The sequence below is a fragment of the Erpetoichthys calabaricus genome, chromosome 5 (assembly GCF_900747795.2).
Source record: "Erpetoichthys calabaricus chromosome 5, fErpCal1.3, whole genome shotgun sequence".
Classification (NCBI taxonomy): Eukaryota; Metazoa; Chordata; class Cladistia; order Polypteriformes; family Polypteridae; genus Erpetoichthys; species Erpetoichthys calabaricus.
In genome coordinates, this window is record NC_041398.2 from 12,632,963 (window position 1) to 12,653,804 (window position 20,842).

The 20,842-nt window shown below is 41.2% G+C and overlaps 1 protein-coding gene and 1 long non-coding RNA gene across 10 annotated transcripts in view; one reads left to right on the top strand and one right to left on the bottom strand.

Moving 5' to 3' along the window:
- The window catches only part of LOC127527858 (uncharacterized), a 687,118-nt gene that overhangs the window by 513,409 nt on the left and 152,867 nt on the right, over nucleotides 1–20,842 (top strand). The gene's annotated exons all lie outside the window — the stretch shown is intronic.
- LOC114643665 (tripartite motif-containing protein 16-like) overlaps nucleotides 1–20,842 on the bottom strand; it is a 484,979-nt gene that overhangs the window by 327,594 nt on the left and 136,543 nt on the right. The window contains exon 1 of one of the 4 annotated variants that reach the window (XR_007934979.1): nucleotides 6,878–7,533. The exons of the other annotated variants lie outside the window; for them this stretch is intronic. The gene's annotated coding sequence lies outside the window, so the exon portion shown is untranslated. Of the gene's footprint in view, nucleotides 1–6,877; nucleotides 7,534–20,842 lie in introns of those variants that run through there. 4 annotated transcript variants of the gene reach the window in all.

Below are 20,842 nucleotides of genomic sequence, written 5' to 3' on the forward strand. Positions count from 1 at the left end.
ATAAGTCTGCGCGCCAAGAGTGTAGTGAATGCAATCACCGTTTGTTTGTCCTTCTCCAATTCAAGTCCATCTGGAAGGACACCAAACACAGCTGTTAATGGGTTAGGAGGGATTGTGATACCAAGGCTGTCTGAGAGGCACTTAAAAATTTTTGTCCAAAATGATGTTAGTTTGGTGCAGGCCCAGAACATGTGACCCAGTGAGTCAGGAGCTTGGCTGCAGCGCTCGCAGGTTGGATCCTGGCCTGGAAACATTTTGGACAGTTTTAAGCGAGACAGATGAGCTCGATATATAATTTTTAGTTGAATAATTCTATGCTTTGCGCATATAGAACTCGAGTGAATTCTCTGCTTTGCTACCTTCCACTCCTTTTCTGATATATTGATTAAGAGATCTTCTTCCCAATGTCCTCTTGGATCTTTGAAAGGTAGGGACTCTAATAAGATTTTATATATTGCGGAAATAGTGTTTGTTTCCTCGGAATTGAGCAGTATTTTTTCCAGCATTGTGGAGGGTGCAAGGTGGGGGAAATCGGGCAATTTCTGTTTAACAAAATTTCTAATTTGAAGATAGTAAAAGAAATGTGTAGCTGGGAGGTTAAATTTTGAACGTAATTGTTCAAAAGATGTAAATATGTTGTCTATATAAAGATCTCTGAGCATTTTAATCCCAAAACTTTTCCAGGTATTAAAAACTGGATATACTTGCGAAGGTTGAAAGAGGTGGTTCCCTTGCAGAGGTGCCACTGATAAAAGATTTTCCATCTTAAAATGCTTCCTAATTTGGTTCCATATTCTGAGTGAGTAAAGCACAATTGGGTTATTAGTATATTTGCGATAACTTTCATTTATTGGAGAGCAGAGCAGGGAATATAAAGAAGTACTACAGGATTTTACTTCTATTGCAGACCAAGCCTGTGTATGTGCATTTATTTGTGTCCAGGTTTTTATGGCTTGTATGTTTGCTGCCCAGTAATAAAACTGAAAATTAGGTAAAGCCATGCCACCTTCTGCCTGAGGTCTTTGTAGGGTCGCTCTTTGGATACGTGGGTGTTTTGAGTTCCAAATGAATGAGGTTATTATTGAATCTAACTGTTTAAAAAACGATTTATTGATATATATTGAAATGTTTTGAAATAAAAAGAGAAGTTTAGGAAGGATATTCATCTTAACAATGTTAATTCTTCCGGCTAGAGTGAGATGAAGGGTTGACCATCTATGCAAGTCTTGCTTAATTTTTTCCATACAGACGCCAAAATTTTGTTGATAAAGAGCTTTATGTTTACTTGTGATATTTACCCCTAGGTATTTAAACTGATCTGCTATGGTAAAAGGTAGGGTGTCTAATTTAATATTATATGCTTGTGAGTTCACTGGAAAGAGTATACTTTTATTCAGATTAATTCTAAGACCAGATATCTTTTGAAATTCTGTTAGTGCTGTTAAAACAGCAGGGACAGTGTTTTCTGGGTCCGATATATATAAGACCATATCGTCTGCATATAGAGAAATTTTCTGTTCCAGTCCTTCTCTGACAATCCCCTTTATCTGATGAGAATTTCGGCAGTGAACCGCCAGTGGTTCAATAGCGATTGCAAACAACAGTGGCGACAAGGGACATCCTTGTCTGGTACCACGTTCTAGTTTAAAGTAGTCTGAGCAAATTTTATTAATACAAACTGAAGCTTCTGGACTGGTATACAGTAGTTTAATCCAAGCACAAATATTCGGGCCAAACCCAAATTTCTCCAATGCAGTGAAAAGGTAATTCCATTCGATCATGTCAAATGCCTTTTCTGCGTCTAATGATAGTAATATCTCTGGGGTGTTTGATTTTGCTGGTGAATATATAACATTAAACAAGCGTCGGAGATTTGAAGATAGATGTCGGCCTTTAATAAATCCAGTTTGATCTTGTGATATTACCGAGGGCAGCACTTTCTCCATCCTTCTAGCTAGGATTTTTGAGAGTATCTTAACCTCATTATTCAGGAGTGAAATTGGTCTATATGATGCACATTGTAACAAGTCCTTATTTTGTTTAGGAAAGACGGTGATTAATGCTTGTCGAAATGTTTGAGGTAGTATTTGGTGGTCTTTAGCTTCTGTAAATGTTACCAATAAGAGTGGAGCTAGCTGAGTGGAGAATTTCTTATAAAACTCTACGGGGTAACCATCAGGGCCTGATGATTTCCCGCTTTGTAGTGACTTTATAGCGTCTAGTAATTCTGTTAGCGTTAGAGGTTTATCTAGTTCCTCAGCACTTAAAGCATCTATTTGTGGTATTTGTGAATTATCCAGAAATGCATTAGATTGCGTGTTGTCTTCTTTGGGCTCAGTGGAATATAAAGACTTATAGTAATCTCTAAATGTGTGCATTATTTTATTATGGTCGATGATTTCTTCTCCATTCTTGTTGGTGATTACTGGTATTGCATTGTGAACTTCTTGTTTATGAATTTGTTGAGCTAAAAGCTTATTAGCTTTTTCTCCGTGTTCATAGTAATGCTGTCTAGACTTATAAATAAGTTGTTCAGTTTCTTTAGTTGTTAAGATGTTAAGTTCTGTATGCAGGGCCTGCCTTTTCCTGTGAAGAGCTTCACTTGGACGCCTGGCTTGTTCTTCATCTATTCTAGTAATTTCATTTCTTAGCTCTGACACTTTCTTGGTTTCTAATTTATTTCTATGGGAAAGGTATGAAATAATCTGGCCTCTTAAGAAGGCCTTTAGAGTTTCCCAGAGTGTTCCTGCAGAAACCTCTGTAGACGTGTTTGTCTCTAGGAAGAAGCTGATTTGTTTGGATATAAATTCTGTGCAGTTCTCGTCTGCCAATAAAAGAGGGTTAAGACGCCATCTGCGAGGTGAGTACGAGGGGCTTATTGATTTTAGCTCCAAGACTAGAGGGGCATGGTCAGAGATAACAATTGTGTCATATTTGCATGATTTAATTGTAGGCAGGAAATTATTATCTATAAAAAAATAATCAATTCTTGAGTAGCTATAATGCACTGGTGAGTAGAACGAATATGTTCTTGAGTTTGGGTTAAGAAACCTCCAGGGGTCTGATAAGTTGTGATCATTTAAAAACTGTGTAATTATCTTTGCAGTATTAGATGTCGTCCCCCCTGTCACAGGAGTCCTATCTAAGAGTGGATTTAAAACACAATTAAAGTCCCCAGCCATTATAATTTTATGAGTGTTCACATTGGGAATGGATGCAAATAGATTTTGCATGAATTCCTTATCATCAACATTGGGTGCATAAACATTTATCAAAATCATTTTACTGTTATATAAGTTGCCCATGACCATCACATATCTCCCTTCAGGGTCCGACACTACCTCTGATGCTACAAATGGAACTGTTCTATGTATGAGAATTCCCACCCCTCTAGTTTTCTTTATAAAGCTAGAATGGAACATTTGGCCAGTCCAGCCTTTTTGTAATCTGAACTGATCCTTGGTTAGTAAGTGGGTCTCCTGTAGAAATACTATTTTAGCGTTTAAGCCTGTTAGGTGAGAGCATACTTTCTTTCTCTTTAATTCGTGATTCAGGCCTTTAACATTCCAGCTCACAAAGTTAACCCCTTCACCGCCCTCTGCCGGATATATCCGGCACCGCTGTTTTAATGCTAACGCCATACTGCCGGAATTATCCGGCACATTTGCCTGTGGTTATATGAATGCCTGGCAAGTAGTATAACTGACAGTTTGGCGTGGGTATTATTACTACGTTGTATTTCGACAAGTCTGTGGTTGTTTTGGCCGGTCATGTGACGTGATTCGCATGTAACAGCTGTGAATATGGCGAAACGTAAACTGACTTCAAGTGAGGCTTTGCAGGCGATTTTGGACAGTTCTGATCATGATTGTAGCAGTTCTGAAGAAGATTTTAGTGACAGTGATGAGCAGCAACGTGCGCTGCATGATATTGTGAATGAAGACGCATCGGATGACGGCGCTGAGTGGGTGTATCCCCAGCATCTCAGCTGGGCTGCTGCCCGTGGTGAACTACCTTTTCTGCATTCGTTTGAGGGAACGTGTGGCTTTATTGTTGATGTAAACAATTACACTGCTGAGCAGTTTTATGAGCTGTTTGTGTCACCTGATTTGATTAGACATTTTGTTCATCAGACAAATCTGTATGCAGCACAGTTTATTGAGAAAAATCCCAATTTACCTCCACATTCCCGTGTTCGTGCTTGGTTTGACACTGATGAGAACGAAATGAAAAAATTCATTGGGATTTTGATGTTGATGGGAATAATCAGAAAACCAGATATTGAGATGTACTGGTCTACAGATCCTATGTATGCAACACCTATTTTTGCAGCTGTCATGACACGTAACCGATTCTCTTTGCTGCTGAAATTCTTTCATTTGAATGACAACAGAAACGAGCCAGATAAGAAAGATCCACACTGCGACCACTTGTTCAAGCTACGTCCTTTGATTGATCATTTATTTGAAGCATTTCAGTTGCCCTACATGCCAGGACCGTCAGTTGCAGTTGATGAAAGTTTATTGTCGTGGAAGGGCCGCTTACAGTTTCGACAGTATCTACCATTGAAAAGGGCACGGTTTGGTATCAAGATGTTTTGCTTAGCTGAGAATTCAGGTTACATTTATAGATTTCGTGTATACACTGGCAACTTGCACAACATTTAGTGGTCAATACTGCTTGAATAAATGTAAAAAATGTAAAAAAAAATGTAAAAAAGTAAAAAAACGAAAATTGTTCAGATTTCGCCTGGCGTGGGGAATATTTAGGGAGTTGGCGGTTAAAGGGTTAACTGTCCCATCATGGAGACATTGATTCTGAGTTTTTAATGTCATTTTATAGTTTTAATTGGTAATATGGCAGTTTTAATCTTAGTTTCAAGATTCCCCAGGAGTTGTTGCATGTTAGCCTGTTGCTGCATTGATATTTATAATTATAAGGATTATAAGAATAGATTAGATATAACCTGCTCTCCTTCTCTCCCCCCTTTATCCCCCCACACCCCCATTTTGCCTCCCCACATGAGGCTAGATCCCACTTCGCGATGTTCCAGTCCTCTGACATACGAAGAGACAGAGCACGTCCAAAACAAAACAAACCCCACCCTGCAGCGGCGTTACAGAATTAAAACAGAGATATCTTTTACAGTTAAATCCTTAATACTATTTGCCGAAAATGTTCTCATTAACAATATTTAAGCTTGAAATAATCTTCAGCGCTTTTAAGTTAAGATATTAAGATTAAAAAAAAAAACAAAAAAAAAAAACAACCCTGGGAGTGATTTTAAAAACTAGTCTAGGATAAACCTGGTAATTCATACTGTAATAGTATAATGGTAATTGTATAAATAGTAGAACAAGCATTAAACCAAGGGTATGAAGTTAAACAGTCTACTTTAAGGTATAGTAAAATAAAAAAAAGAAATAAATAAAAAAAAAAAAAAAAAAAAGGAAATAAAAAAGGAAATAAATAAAACGAATCCTACTTTAATCACTTCCACATTTTCACACTCACGTCTATAACTCTATAACTCTGATTAAAACATAAACATATAACATATAAAGTCCAGATAAAAACAAAAAAAAAAAAAAAAAAAAGAAAAAAGAAAATAAGAGATGTATAATTATAATACCAGTCTCTTTAAACATGGATCCAGCGATCAGATCATAGGTCTTTCCCGTGCCTTGATAGAATACGGCTCTTTAATTTTAATTAACTTTCAAAAAAGTGTCGGAAACAGCTTCTTTAATTCTTTTTCAGCTTCTTCTTTGCTGAAGAAAATATAATGTCCGTCTTGAACTTCCACTTTCAGTTTGGCAGGATACAAGAGGCTGTATTTGATATCGGCTTCCCGTAGCATCCTTTTAATGTCGATGTAGGATCTGCGTTTTGCAGCTGTTGATGGTGAGAAGTCGGGAAAAATACGAATAAGATTATTTTCGAATATAATCTCTTGCTTGTGTCTGAGAAGTGCCATCACATCAAGCTTACATCTTAGTCGTTCGAAGCGGACAATAAAAGACCTAGATTTAAAGGCGCTTGGTATCTTTGTGCGATAAGCCGTGGCTATCTCATTGTCGAGTTTAAAGTCATCTCCAGTTATTTTAGAAATAATATAAGAATTGAGGGTATACCTGAGAAATGAGAAAGCTCAAGCCCAGTGAAATTTGCAGTAGAATTACTGTCTAAAATAATTGGAAACTCCGATTCTTTAAAAATGGACAAACACCACAAAGTCAGACAAGCAGCTAAGCACACTCAGCGTGTAAGTGTCAGCAGTACAGAGTGTGTCTATCGATGTGTCAGACCTTCTATTGAATTACGTTCCCTTGGAGTCTTCGTTCCCTCACAAGCGGTGTCCTGTCTTACACTCCGTTATTTGGTTACAGAGCTCACCTCCTAAACAATCACAGAAAGCTTTCCCTACCGATCAGTTGATCTCCTGCCACTCTCGTTGTGTCTTTTTGATACCACAAACACTCCTGCTTATTGTCTCCTGACTCCCTGCTCCACACCTTCACTTCTCTCCTCACTTGTCCTGTCCGCCCCTCACAGAACAGAAGCCCCTCAGCCAGTCCCATCACTTACAGCTTTCTGTCCTTTTTGCCCTCACACAGAGCATCACAAGCTGCCTGCCTGAAGGTATGTAACGGACACTGGGATTTCTGTTGTTCCAATGTGCAGAACTCGCAGTAGTAATCGGGACACGCTGGCGTGCACAAGGTTGGGTTTTTGTTATTTAGTCCTGACAGTTAATCAAGTGACAGATAATCGAGTTTTACTGGAGATGAAGAGATTTCTCTGTCACATTAAATGTACAAATTCCTTAACTCAAAGTTATTCAAACAGTGTCCATTAAACACTAAACATCACTCACCTGCTTTTCTTCTCTTTCCGTCTCCAGCTCAACCATTTTATGCCCGTTATGTTCAGTCACTCCACACTTCATGCAAATACACATCTGATCAGTTTTGCAAAACATCTCCAGACTTTTCTGATGTTTCTCACAGAGTTTCTCCTTCAGATTTCTATCAGGATCAACCAGCTTGTGGTGCTTCAGGACGTCTCCTTCATAATGAGGCTGCAGGTGAGTCTGACAGTAGGAGGCCATGCAGGTGAGACAGGACTTCACAGCTCTGAACTTCTTACCAGTACAGAAGTCACACTCCACGTCTCCAGGGCCAGCATAATTCTCAGATGGAGGAGTAGGAGGAAGAGGAGGACTAATTGTTGAATTCTTTAATTTCTTGATGACTTCATTCAGCAGATAATTTCTTCGCAGAGCAGGCCTCGTGGTGAAGTTTTCTCTGCATTGAGGACAGCTGCACACTTGGCTCTGATCCCAGCAGTCCGTGAGGCACTTCAGACAGAAATTATGTCCACAGGGGATGGTGACGGGGTCAGTCAGGGTGTCCAGACACACCGAGCAGGTGAACTCGTCCTGTGACACAAACAGCTGGGCTTCAGCCATCGTCAGTCTGAGGAGAGGCAGGCAGAGAGAATCAGTCAGAGGAACAAGGAAGTGACTTGTGAAGAAACGAAAGTGAAAGTTAGTCTGAGCTCAGTGAGGAGGAGGAGGAGGAGGAGGAGGAGGAGGAGGAGGAGGAGATTTAAAGAGAAAGCTGAGAGCTGACAGAGAGAACATCTGAGGAGACACTGAGGGTGAACAGTTAATGTGAGAGAGGAGCTCAGACAGTGAAGACCACCAAGTGAGAGAAGAGATGACCTGTCACAGGGGGTCTGCTAAAGTGTCACTCACGTCAGTATTTCTTATTCATTTATTACACACTGAAGTCCACATCAGACTCCACATTAGTCCTCTTTATTAAGCAAATTATCCATCCCATAATAAGTTCTCGTCTCCTGCTTATCAATAATCAATGTTTGTGTTTTTCTTTGTCTATGCCAGGAATTTATCAGATTATCCAGTAAGGACCCCAACTGAATCCCACTCAATTTAAGAAACAGAATAATATGATTCATTCATAAACACAAGGTTATTCAAGTCGTTTTATCTCAGGATTTTTGACACTTAATCAAGTCTGTTGAACAGGCTCGTCTACTCCTGCACCCTACGATTAACACACACAGATCTGAGTCACACAATTGCGTATAAGTGATGCCCTGATGCCAGTTCCTCTGTAGTAGCCCACCTCAGACACATTCCACTTAAGTACATAACAGTGACCCCTCCAGCCTGTCACTTCTCTGTGTCCCACACTGGGACTCGCTGTCACCAACACTAACAAATGTACAGATGTCTCTGAGACTCATGAAGGCTCGTATAACATTTGGTTTTATGCCAGTTCCCAACCAAGGGGGTCTTACTTCTGCCGCCCTTGCTCTTCTGTATCCAGCAGACACAACACATGCACTTCAGATCAGGTCATCTACCTCAACTTAAACATATTCAGGCCTGGCCAGTACTTGGATTGGAGACTATCTAGGAAAAGCTTGTGTTTCTGCTCGAAGAGGTGTTGGTGAGGCCAATAGGGGGCTTACCCGGTGGTCTGAATGTGGATCCCAATGCCCCAGTGCAGTGACAAGGACACTGTGCTCTATAAATGGTGCTGTCCTTCAGATGAGACGTGAAACTGAAGTCCTGACTCTCTGTGGTTATTAAAGATGTCTGTGTGTCCTCCATGAAGATATCTTTGCTAAATTGCCCTCCAAGGCCTTGTCATTGTGCCCCCCTAATTTTCCCCTGTCTCTCATTAGCTAACTGTTTCTCTCACCACTTCACCTTCTAATATCTCAGGTGTGGTGAGCATACTGGCACAAAAATGGCTGCCGTCACATCATCAGGTGGACGCTGCACATTAGTGGTGGTTGAAGTGGCTCCCCACTCACTGTGTAGAAGAGCTTTGAGTAGTGAGAAAAACACAATAAAAATATAAAGAATTATTATTATTATTATTATTCAAGTGCAACCTCTCAGCGTTGATAACACCCTCAGCATGAAAGCATTCATTTCCAACATCCGTTGCTCTAATATTTACTTCAGTCAATCAAGAAATAAAGACAAAGTATAGAAATGTCAAAGGAATGTGTCATTTAATAATCTGTGATGAAATATAAGTGATCAGCGTGGACCTCAGTGTTATCATATGCAGAGCACCACCTATTGGAAAGTAAGTCATGTATTCATAAAATGCATTATATTTGTCATTCCTACAGATTCCACATTACAAACATTTGTAGTAATATAATGTATAGAATGTTGGAATGACAAATAAATGTGTATGTTTCTGTTATATACAATTTAGTATGGGATTTGTAAAAGCCATGTTAATGTTTGAGATGTGCCATCTGTTGGAATGATGAATTTAACATGATGTCTGTGTTACACACCATTGTGTTGGATTCGTAAAAGCAGTGTTAATATTTGTGATGTACCATTTGCCTGAGTGACAAATACCATTAATTTTTTTACTACAAATGCTTGTGTTGTGCCATCTGTTGGAATGAGAGAGACATACAAACCGAATGGACACGCAGATACACAGAGACACTTTTCGTTTTATTAAGGTGGAGAATGTTGAGAATTTTGATTAGGGATCAATAGGCTTTATTATTACTTTTAGTGCTATTAGCTATGAATAGTGTAGGCCTGAGGTAACTTTAAAAGGACACCATTTATTTCAGCAGAAGGGCCCTGGGCTGCCAGCCTTTTCACAGGCAGATCTTGTTTTGTGAACGCCGGTGCTGAGCCGCTCGCTGACAGAAGACAAACAAACTGCAGGCAGGGCCTTTGGCTGTGTGAGTACTGGGCAGGCTCTTAGGCTGGCACATCAAACATATAAGCACTTAATGGTATTTACATTTATTAGGGCTCAGTCATACAATGGGCAATAAAGTTAAAATAAAACGCATTGTGATATCTACCTAGTCTGAGCTACTGTATATAGGGGTTAAGAGCTGATTATTGAAGGTTACGGACCTTTCACTGCACATCGATGTCCGTGAAGTTAGCAGCAGCTTAGCCCTGACTGACGAGTAAGCAGCCGAGCGCCAAGAATGAATAGCACCGCTGTGTGCGTTTGCAGGCTTTTAAATGAGCACACAGATATATGTTAAATTAGCATTTAGGTTTATATGACAATACTTCTTTGTATGTCTTAACGATAAAAATAAAGTTACAGCAGAACGTATTAGTTAGCTTATTTAATCAGTTGTTAAAGGCTTGTCTATTTTTTTTTTTCATGCATGAAGCTCCGTGTCGAGGCTGTCCGCAGTTTGGCCCTCATCAGTGAAGCTGCGCGCTGCCGCTTACTGGCACAGTTGCCATTTATTTTAGCCTTACAGCAGTGTGGCTCAACCCGTGGAGCGAGATATCTACAAGGGGGTCGCGAAGAAAAAATGGAACTCGAAGAAGAACCTATTGTGACGTACTGTAATTAATGTTTTCTGTTTAGTTTGTTGTGAGCAGGCTCTGTGTTTTTACAACTACATAGAAAGACAGAAGGTGCGTACCTAGGGGAAGGGAGGAGAGAGGAAGTAAGGAGGTGTGGGGACGTGAGGAGAGAGAAAGAAAGTCTAAAGAGTCAACAATGAATGAAAAACGGGTAAAGATAAAACACATAGTGACATTGTGTTGTTTTATAGGTGTGCCTAGCGACCCTAAAGAGCAGGCTGGGGAAGTTGTATTGCTGTTCTGTTCAGTTCTTGTTTAAGACAGTAAAGCAAATAAAATGGGAACATTTCGAAGGGGGGGATTCTTTTCTATATCCATTGTACAAATGGTTTTAATGCACCATCTCTTGAAATGACAAATGCAATGCATTTTATTACCACAAATGTTTGTGATGTTCCATCTGTTAAAATGACAAAGGAAATGCATTTTAGTATCAAAGATGTCTGTAATCTGCCACCTGTTAGAATGACAAACGCAATGCATTTTATGACCACAAATATTGTGATGTGCCATCTGTTGGAATGACAAATGCAATGCAAAATACAAAATACATTCCAGTAGATGTTGCACTGCAAATGTTAACACTGGGGTCCAAGTTGATTATTTAGATTTCAACCAATCATATACTTTTAGCTAAACTAATTCTTAACAACAGAGATTGCTGTTGAACCACCTGCAGCTGTTAACCCTTCGTACAGCACTGGCGCCGTCAAGCAGCACACTATGGGCTGTCAGAAAAAGGGGAGTGAATAGAGGACGCTGTATCACTCACAACAATATTTGCAATTTTACCACACATCCGTGAGACAAAACATTACAAACATGTAGTTTAAGACATGCTTGCTTTGAGACTTAAAGACTTTCACATATCTATCTATTATATAGTGCATTTCATGTCTATCTATCTATCTATCTATCTATCTATCTATCTATCTATCTATCTATCTATCTATCTATCTATCTATCTATCTATCTATCTATCTATCTATCTATCTATCTATCTATCTATCTATCTATCTATCTATCTATCTATCTATCTATCTATCTATGTTTGTAGGGTCCTTACTGTCACATTGTACAGACTCCAGTGTAATTGTATTTTATTTGCATGTGCCAATCGCTACCCCTGCGGCACTTTGGCTACTGATTCTAATTAACCCATCCATCCATCCATTTTCCAACCCACTGAATCCGAACACAGGGTCACGGGGGTCTGCTGGAGCCAATCCCACCCAACACAGGGCACAAGGCAGGGAACCAATCCCGGGCAGGGTGCCAACTCACCACAGGACACACACAAACACACCCACACACCAAGCACACACTAGGGCCAATTTAGAATCACCAATCCACCAAACCCGCATGTCTTTGGAAGGAAACCGGAGCACCCGGAGGAAACCCACGCAGACACGGGGAGAACATGCAAACTCCAAGCAGGGTGGACCCGGGAAGCGAACCCAGGTCTCCTAAGTGCGAGGCAGCAGCGCTACCACTGTGCCACCGTGCCGCCCGATTCTAATTAACCTCACCTGAAAATGTCAGTCTTCCTTACCTGGAAATCTTCAGCAGTATAGTGCCTTTCATTTGAATCTGTTGTAGATTTATCACGTCATCACTGCCTTGTGTACAGTGTCCAGTGAAGTTCTTCCTTGCCCATATTAATCTCTCCTCTGCAGCTCCATCATTAGTGAGTAGAAGTACCTGACCCTGAGAATATTGCGCACACACAGCACACAATCAAGTGACAAGAGCAGACATTATAGGCATCCATCACTTATCCTTCACTGAGATACAGCAATACAGCCACTGTGCTGTCCAATCATAATAATAATAATAATAATAATAATAATAATAATAATAATAATAATAATAATAATAATAATAATAATTGTCTGTCCTTAGTATCTTCCATGCTTAGACCTGATCCCTCATTGTAGGGTAAACATGCCCACACACAAACACAAACACACACACACACACACACTCTCTCTCTGTGTCCACTTCAGCAATGCCAGTTCCCCCAAGTTGAATTATTCCGGAGTTTCAGAAGTTGATTGCAGATGTTTCAACACAGGGCCGATGGGCAGTGCTGAGCTGGCACTCCTGTCGTTGCAGCACCAGGGTCTGCGTGGAGTCTCCTTATTTTCATGAAGCGATTGAGAAATGAGCTGCTCTGCCTAACTTTGAAAAAGCTTAGCATGCGGAAGCTCTTGTGCTCGAGTTCAAACTATTGGTCACCAATGTGCCTGAGTGAAAGTTGAAATAGAAAAGCCATGCCATGCCAGATGTGGTTGTCAGACTCCCACGGAGAGGAGCCGTGTGTCATTGTCATCATCATCATCAGAAGTGAACTGCAGTGACAGCTCATCCAAACTGGGCACCGCAATGGAGAGGACGACACTAAACTGGCAATGGAAGAGAGACATGTGACCATTAAAGAGGAGGAGTATGAGGAGGTGACCACGCCAGTCAACGAGGACTCCAGTGATGCGGTGTCGGCGTGCGTTCAGCAGGAGCGAAACACAGGCGAGAAACAAGAGGCCCGTGACAAGGATGAGAAGACCGTTTTTAAGGAAGAGGACCTCGAGCTCGAGGACTCACATGCAGAGGCACATTCGGCTTATTTTGTTTCCCTTCAGGGGAGATAAGAGGAAGAGCCGCCTTCATCTGCTAGTAAGTTTAACTCACTGAATTTGATGATGGGCTTTGTTGCTTAGTGAGTACAACTTGGAATTGAGGGCTTGGAATGGTGCAACCCCTTCGCTGTCATATGGGGTGCGGTTGTGCAGGAGGTGACAATGACAGATTATAAATGCAGTTCCCCTCCAAGGGCGCTAGAACGACAGGGCCGATTCATTCGTTTCTGCCATGCGCTGACAATACTTGGGGTTTGAGGGTGAAGTGTGACTATGACACGAAGAGTCCAGCTGGCGCTGACATCTCGACATGTTAAATGGTACCCCATGTTTTAAGGTGAGCAAAAGTATAGGAGCAGATAGTCTTCTAGCAAATTAAATGTCATGTTGCACATCCCTTGTTTGTAGTAACTTCATCAAGCCTGTGGCTCCTCGACATCATCAGATGGTTGCTTTCTTCTGATGTTCTGCTTACAGATGGGCCTTTCTTGAAGCGTTTGTAATTTCATGTTGATTCCTCACACTTCTTATTGTTCTACTTTTGCAGGTCTTTGTTCTTCCATTTAAATCAGTCCTTTCAGCTCTAGCGGTCACCTGAGGGGACTATAAAAGACAAATCACCTGCTTGACAGCCAAATATTTCTTACGATTTCTAAAAAAGGTGTTGATCATTTACAATTTACAATATTTTAGGTGAAGCAAAATGAGGTTGTGTCATTTTATTTTCAGCCTTTTTTTTTAATTGTTCCACTGCAAATGAAAGAAATACATCTGTGAAGAGCAGAACATTGTTAAATCCTGCAGTTTTATGAGTGCAAAGAGAAGTCGAGCAAAATGACCCCTTTAACTTAATTGGCTAAAAAGAAAGATTACAATATGAAAGCTTCCAAAGGCAACTCAGACCCCCTTCTTCAGGTACGATGTAAGTAATATAATCTTATATATAATCGTCTACATGTGGAAGTCTGTCTGGCCCGGAAGTACGAGGCTATAGCATGAAGCTCAAAGAAAGCGACTGTCGCCAAAGTGAAACCACCGAGAAAAGAGAACCTCACTTAGCCGCTAATACACAAGCAAGGAGAGCACATCGGCAAAATGAAACCTCAGAGGATAGAGAAACTCGCTTAGACGCTGATAGACAATGGAGGAAAAATGAACCGCAGAGAAAAGAGAACCTCACTTAACTGTTAATGCACAAGCAAGGTGAGCACATTAGCAAAATGAAACTGCTGAGGATAAAGGAACTCACTTGGCCGCTGACAGACAATGGAGGTGAGCACATCGACAAAATGAAACTGCTGAGGAGAGACAACTTCGCTTAGCCGCTAATACACAACCGATGTGACTGATTGATTTAAGTGCCAGAATCCATGGTTTCTAGGAGCCACGACTTTTTCGAGCACAGGCTTAGGCAGCTATTAATTTTATAACGTAAGATCTAACGATTTCGTCTTGACTAAAGAAGGGGCCTGAGTTGTCTTTGACAGCTTGTATAGTTTAATCTTTGTAGTTCGCCAATGAAAGGTGTTACTTTGCTCGACTTCTCTTTGTATTCATAACGACTAACACGGTATAACACCCTACTACTATTGCGGTTTTATGAAGAAAATTAACCCAATATCTGTGCAGAGGTGCTAATATTTCCAATCACGATTATATTTAGTAGCTTTTCCTTTTGTGCCTGGGAGGTCACAGTGTCAGGCCTTTTCTAATGATAATGTGGATGACGGGTTTTGAGATGGAGGTTAACCTGCTTCTGAACATTCAAGTCAAAGGAGAAGGAGCTCAGATTTTCACATTATGACACTGAAGTCTGAGACCCCAACAAACCTACAGTGAATTAAAATAACAAAATAAAAAATGAATTAAAAAAATGGACCTAAAATGTAGAATTCGACCGCGGGCTTAAACAGCAAAGCAGCATCATGGGATGAGATACCCAAGCAGTAAAAGATGGCTGATCAACATTACCCCTTATGGTCACGTTTTTCAAGTGGGTAGGATTTTAAAATGTTTAACATGATCTAACACAGCTGGAGTTACAGGGTCTATGGTGGAGAAAGAAAAATAAATAAAAAACACCTAAAAACGCCAAAGAGGAACATAAGGTTGTTGGAAGCACCTGAGGCTCATCACTGGCATCACAGGGTAGCATCGCTCAAAATAAAACTATGTCACAAATTAGGATTATTGTGTGTCACTTTAGATTAGGTGTCCCTAATTACTCTGTACTTACCATGTAATTATCTGTATAATTACAGAATAACTTGGTGTTATTACCTTGTAATTACTGTGTAACACAATGTAATCAGTCAGTCAGTCATTCTCCAACCCGCTATATCCTAGCACAGGGTCATGGGGGTCTGCTGGAGCCAATCCCAGCCAACACAGGGCACAAGGCAGGAAATAAACCCCAGGCAGGGCGCCAGCCCACCGCAGGGCATGCACACACACACACCCCCACACACGGGACAATTTAGAATTGCCAATGCACCAAAACCTGCATGTCTTTGGACTGTGGGAGGAAACGGGGAGAACATGCAAACTCCACGCAGGGAGGACCCGGGAAGCAAACCTGAGTCTCCTTACTGCGAGGCAGCAGCGCTACCACTGTGCCACCATGCCACCCACACAATGCAATGCTGTAGGTAATTGTTATCCCTACAGTTTTTATGCATACATACTTTTAAAAATTGTGGAATAACAATTACAATTGAGTAATTAATTATAGAGTTACACTGTATTACACTTAAAGAACAAGGTAATAACACCGAGTTACTCTGTAATTGTATAAGTCATTACATGGTAAGTACAGCGTATTGGACACACCTAAACTAAAGTGATATCGATTATTGTTACACAGGTCTGGGACCGGCGGGTAGTAAAGGAAAAGAGTGAAGCACTGTTATTGACACAATTTCCGTTTTCTGCTTAGAATGTTCCAGAAGCTCCCAGAGGACGAGCGACGTCATTTCCGGTAGAATCGCTGCAAGCCCCACCTCTTCCAGTACACTGCATAGTTAATTATTGGACCAGTGAGTTCCCTGAGCCTTAAATGAGGCCTTTACTATGATCAATGAGCAGACTTGCTTACTTAATATTTTTATTTCGTCGTTATTTCTACATGAAATATTAAACTGGGTGTCCAGCTGGTGCTCCAAATTCAGCCTAGTACCTTTTATTTTTTACACAATCAGACAAATGAAAATTGGCAACATCGGCTAAGTCAGTGCGGAAAGATCTCATTTGGAGAAAGCATTGACCGTCCATGACTGCTCTGCTTTGAATAGGACCACCAGGAGAACACAAGGCACCCGATGACTGAAAAACACCATTTCGGGGTTTACTGTGCCTTTCGGTCCTACCACTTGTTTTGTGGACTCCAACCGGCGACTTTTGGGCTACAGAGAGCCAGATAAGGCTCAGATCAAGTGTGGCGTAGGTAGCACTGAAGATCGATAATATTCAGAGTGTCACTGTGGTGGGCGTATTCCGTAAGCTTGCTTATTAAATATTCTTTTATAAACAGTGAGATATAAAATTTCTGAGACAATGAGGTAATGTGGGTTGTTTTTATTATGTATGCATAAAATATGGCACTGACCATAAAGCAGGAGACAGAGCTGGAGGTGGCAGAGTTAAAGATGCTAAGATTTGCATTGAGTGTGATGAGGATGGACAGGATTAGAAATGAGGACATTAGAGGGTCAGCTCAAGTGGGACAGTTTGGAGACAAAGTCAGAGAGATGAGATTGCGTTGGTCTGGACATGTGCAGAGGAGAGATGCTGGGTATACTGGGAGAAGGGTACTAAGGATAGAGCTGCCAGGGAAGAGGAGAAGAGGAAGGCCTGATATGGTAAAGTGAAGTCTGCAGCTGACTGCCATTTTAAATAAATAATCGGTGCACTCACGGCTTTAAGGAGGACCGAGGGTGTGGTAGCATGGAGTGAGCGGTTCCAGAGGCATGATGTGGGCGGTCCTGCACTTAGCAGAATTGCCCGTGGCCGTAATTGATGGCGAGAGCTGCTAATCGCCACACCTGTGCCACGTCCCCAATTCATAAGGGGAATCGCAAGTGCGAGAAGGACAGCAGGAGACCAACCTGGGGGTGGCAGAGTTACAGATGCTAAGATTTGCTTTGGGTGTGACGAGGATGGAAAGGATTAGAAATGAGGACATTAGAGGGTCAGCTCAAGTGGGATGAATGGGAGACAAAGTCAGAGAGGTGAGATTGTGTTGGTTTGTACATTTGCAGAGGAGAAATGAGGGGTATAATGGGAGAAGGATGGAGCTGCCAGGGAAAAGGAGAAGAGGAAGGCCTCCACACACGACTTAATGGTGTCGTCGAGGTTTTCTGAGAAGCATCCCTTGAGCCTGGCGTCCACAAAGCAGCAGATATCCAGCACTCTCTTCACATCGCCCGAGTATCGGAGCTGTAGCAGGTTGTCTCTCATGACTGGTTTCATCTGTTTGGTCAGCGTGTTGTCTTCTCCTATCTCACCAAGTATTTCAGTGGTGATGTGTTGCAGGACGGGCTTCAAGGATGAGAGGGTAACCCTCTCCTCAGTGACCATGGCATCTGTGAAATCACCGAGAAGGGTCAGAATCTGGCTGACGTCCTCCAGGACAGCAATGTCTGTGTCCTTGAGCATGAGATGCCATGCGTTCTTGTCCGTGGCAAGAACAGCACAGACGGCTTGCTGCTGCTCCAGAAACCGGGAAATCATCTCAGCCGTTGACCCCCATATGGTTGCCTCATCTTGGATCAGTGCCTGCTCGGGGACGTTCAGCTCTTCTTGTTTCTTTTTCAGTTCCTGCCTCTTTTTCCAGCTCCGCTCAAACGCATGGACCAAACGTCGGCATGCTTTGACTGCACCGTCAACCTGCGGCATCTTCAGGACTTTTGAGATGGCCAGGTTTAAGTTATCCCTGAAACATCCGATCCACACGCAAGGGAATTTACCAAAGGCTTTAATCAAGTTTGCAGTGTTGCCCGTGGTGATTCCCGACAGATTTTCGCTTTTGATTTTCCACTCGTGCAACATGTTTTCAAAAACTTCCAAAATGTTGTCTGGCGTGTGTTCCTCAGGGAAGAAAAGGGTCTCAAGGCAATGGGAATGAAGCTGCCAGTCCAAAGTAACATAGTGGACTGTGAAGCTTATGAACGTCTCACACGCACCACCGCGGCGATCGGTGCTGCTGGTCGTCCACTGGTCAACGGTCACCGAAAACCACACACCCATAGCTACTTTCTCTTCAATGCTGGCGCGCAGTTTTTCGTACATCTTTGGAATTTCACGGGTCGCAAAGAAATGCCTATTTGGTACCGTGTAGAAGGGGGCCGTCTCCCTCATCAGATGTAGAAAGCCGGGACTCTCGACAATCTCGAAAGGCATCTTGTCCTTGGGAAGAAATAAGCCACCACGCTGTTCATGCCTTTGCCGTGCTTGGAGGTAGCGTCATGCTTCATCGACTTCAAAGATCCCGAATGGGTGGACTGGGTTGCAGTTGATTTTGGAGTCGGCGTGCATAAAATATCCTGAAACGAGACAAAAAAAATATATATATATATTTGAAAAGTGCAATGTTTAGACGGCGTTTTACAACAAAGAAGCCGTGCACATTGTGAGTGAGACGCTGATGGTGCTTCTGAAAAAACTTCCATTAAGGATTCTGGAATAAAATGGCCAGACAGACCAAAAATATTACCTTTTATGAGTTTATATGGTCATTCTTGTCACATGTGTGGAGAACTTCAGAATTCTTACTTGCCACACGCTAATACAGTGGAACCTTGGGTTACGACCATAATTCGTTCCAAAACTCTGGTCGCAACAAATTTGGTCGTGACCCAAAGTAAATTCCCCCATAGGACTGTATGTAAATACAATTAATCCATTCTGGACCGTATGAGATGTATGTCAATATATTTTTTTTAAAGATTTTTAAGCACAAAAATAGTTAATTATACCATAGAATGCACAGTGTAATAGTAAACTAAATGTAAAAAACATTGAATAACACTTGAACAGAGAAAACTAACATTGCAAGAGTTCACGCTACAGCCTTACGAACCGCTCGCAGTAAACACATTTTTTTAATGACTTTTAAGCACAAGGAAAAAATGAAAATTTGAAAAATCTGTAATTTATACAAAAACTAACAATAAACAACCATGAGTCGAGTTCTGGCATGAAGGAAGTGAGCAGGAAGGTGGGTGGAGAGGAGATTACAGTTTTGAGGTAAAGTCCCTCTGCGCGATGCACGTCTGACCGAGAACAATGTACTGTACAGGGAGAGACTGAAGACGTGCGGAAATCACCGGCGCGTATGAACCGGAAGGGAAAATGGTTTGTTCATCACCTGAGTGTGTGGTCGTGAACAGATGTAAAAGTTTGGAGAACTTTTTTGTTCGTAACCCGATTTGTATGTGGTCCGAGGTTCAACTGTACTACTCTCCGGTGCCAGGATCAGTGAGTAGAACGTCATGATCTCAAAATGTCTGTCGTCTTAATAGGTACAGTGGCTTCAGTAAGCGTTTCCCCTCTTCAAGCAACACTCAATACCCCAGAGTGACAAAGCAAAAGCAGGATTTTAGAAATTTTTTGCAAATTTACTAAAAAATACCCTATATTGCCCAAAGTATTGGGACGCCCCCCGCCCTCCAATTAATCACTTCCATGGCCACAGGTTTATAACATCGAGCCCCTCGGCATGCAGACTGCTGGCTTCTACAGACATTTGTGACAGAATGGGTCGCTCGCAGGAGCTCAGTGAAGTCAAGTTGGTACCGTGATAGGATGCCACCTGTGCAAGAAGTCCATTCGTGAAATGTCCTCGCTACTAAATATTCAGCTGTTAGTGGTGTGAGAAAGAAAAAAAAACATTATTAACTGTAATGATTATAAGTATTTACCTCACAATACCAATGACTGTATTTTGTATTAATATATGATTTATTACTTCTATATGATTTGTTCTTCATTTAGGTAGAAAAAGAATTAAGCTTGTGCACAGAATTATTAGAACACTTGCATTCTTTTATGAGAAAATGTTGATCTTTTGATACTTACAGAACACTCTGTGATTTTATAAATCAATGTGATAGTTTCTGAATTCTTGCTTAAAACCATAAGAAACATGTCCCTTATGGATTAATAAATAAGGATTTATTAATCTAACCAAACAAAATCTAATGAAGATATTAAAACTATAAGAATGTAATTTCTTTATAACTAATGTACTATAAGAAATTGCTTTAAACTGGTCTTGTGTGTGCTGATAAGAGCGTATTTCTTAGGAGCGTGAGCGCCCTAATAGCTCTTTATTTAGATAAGAAATTCTGTGCACTTGCACATGTAATAATCAGGATGTAAACATAATTTACAGTAATTTATGTATGACTTTAAAATGAATTGTCATGTGGTTTTCTCTTTGACTAATGGATAGGCTAGATAATAAAAAGAAAAGAATTTTTCTTTCAGAAGGCTGTTTGATCTGACCAGGCAGTGGCACTGAGCTGGGGGTTCTGCAGTCTCTTTAAACTCACCAAGAATAAAGAAATTGCTTTTAATTTAAATTGATGTTTTTGTCTCCCATCGTTTTTCGACTTCAGCGTCCACAGCTGTTAAAACAAAATGGAGGCAATTGGGAAGTAATTTTACAAAAATACTGACTAAACATAACCGAGATTTGGAGACAGCGACTCAGCCACGGAGTGGTAGGCCACAGAGCGAGGACAGCACATACTGAGGTGGGCAGAGTCAATAGCTACAGACCTCCAAAAGCTCA